This window comes from Hippocampus comes, unplaced genomic scaffold, assembly GCF_001891065.2.
Source record: "Hippocampus comes isolate QL1 unplaced genomic scaffold, H_comes_QL1_v1.1 scaffold1177, whole genome shotgun sequence".
Lineage (NCBI taxonomy): Eukaryota > Metazoa > Chordata > Actinopteri > Syngnathiformes > Syngnathidae > Hippocampus > Hippocampus comes.
In genome coordinates this window covers 1-1,913 of record NW_017805180.1, presented here as the reverse complement: position 1 = coordinate 1,913, position 1,913 = coordinate 1, and positions in this window count along the sequence as shown.

Sequence of the window (1,913 nt, the reverse complement as noted above, 5' to 3'; positions counted from 1 at the left end):
GCAGGAACACAGATACTTGAGATAACAGTTCCTCTTTTGATGTTAAACATGTCCTATGGAGGGGAGCCCTAAAAGTGGTGGGGGTCGAGGTGCACTAAAGGTGATCGTAAACACAGTGAGCAGGAAATACCTCCAATAACATTCTTTGTTTCTTTCAAATCCAACTAACAGAGAGGAATAATACCTTAACAAGACTAATACTTATCACACATCCTTATGTAGTCTTGGTAAAGCAAAGTACTGTTTCAAAATTGCATTTTGCAAACTCACCTGACTTCGTGAAGGCAAGAAACTTCACCCGCACTGTTGTGTCATGAACCTGCCATCTTCACTTGATACACCCCCATTGCAACCTAAAGAAATTAGATGGTCTTTGATTGTTTCAACTTTTAAGTTCTTTGTCCCAACCACAAGAGACCCTCTTCATACTCCGGCGGACACGACTTTTCTCCTGGCGTCATTGTGACGAGCTATTCTCGACATTCTTTCCTCTTTTCATGAAAAACTTTTTATTATTTTTTTGGCTCCCGTTTCAGTCTTATCAGGTTTCTGCATTTTCCCTCCAGGTCTTCAACTAATTTCAAATTATCCCCACCTACCTCCACCACTTCTCCTCTGCTCCCCACAGCAGTGACCATCAGCAAAATACTTCCCAACGTACCAATTTATATTTTATATGTACCAATTAAAAGTACATATAAAATTCGACCCGCCAAAGTGGCAAGTCCTGAAATGCACCCACATTTTGATGGTTAGCATCCTCATAGCAATATGAGGTACATGAACATGAAACTGTGTCTTTTTTTGGGAGAAGCAAGGTTTCCCCCCTGACAGTGGCGAATGGCGATAAACTTTTTCATTACAATTGAGCCCTCATTTTGATTTCCAAATGATGTCACCTTAAAGTGAGGGATGCTTAAGCTTGTGTACAATACGGTAGTAGTTTATTAAAAGACGACCAACATGGATCTGCGGCGCTTCCAGAAGGTTGCAGCTGCACAGCTCCAGTCAATTCAAGTAAAAAACCTAAAACATGTCATAAAAAAAGACAATGTGGAGAGAATCTTTAATGAAAGTCACATGGGAAAAACAATAAAACAAAAAGAGCTGATGTACAAGAGGGACGTCGCGAGCGTACCGCTGAGGGAAGAATACTGCAGCGCTGAGGGCACCAGCAACACACAGCAACACCTTAGCAACAACTGCTACACAACTGCGCCTAGTGCACAAAGACAAAATATTGAAAAAAAGAAAAAGAAAAAAAATAACGTTTCTTTGCTTTAAACATACAAAATCAGAGTGACTCCTGAATGGGAGCGTCCGAGTCCAAGTAGAGGAGCCACTTGTTAGAAATAGAAACCGCAGTAGAGTAAACCATCCCTTCCAACACCAGCCCACTCACTTGAGAGCAAAGGTTTAAAATCATAAAGAAAAGATGCAGAAACGAACAAGGAAGCAGAAGCCATGAGGAGAACCTTGTCCAGGAACAAGCGGCTTCTTGACCTGGAACATTATCATCCATCTTTTACCTGAAAGCAGGAAAAGGAAAGAAAAAAAAAAGAAACAAGTCAGCAGGTTAGGACAACTCAATTTTAAATAATTACATGACAATGATCTTAATTGGCTGTAAATGATATTGACCACCAAATGGATGCTTGTACAATGGCACCCTGACTTTGATGCTGCATTTCAATGCATACAGTGCAAAGACAAAGTATGCACCGCGTTCTCAAATTCTTACTTTTTTTGTGTAGTTGTCCCCACTTTAAGATCAAAGTAAATGTCTCTCCAAACTGAGAAAAACTACGATAGAAATTATGCGCAGGTTTGACTTTGAAAAGGTCATTCATGTTTGAAAACCCTCCAGTGGTGATTGTAAACATTAAAATGGGGAATCTGCGCCAAAAAATAAA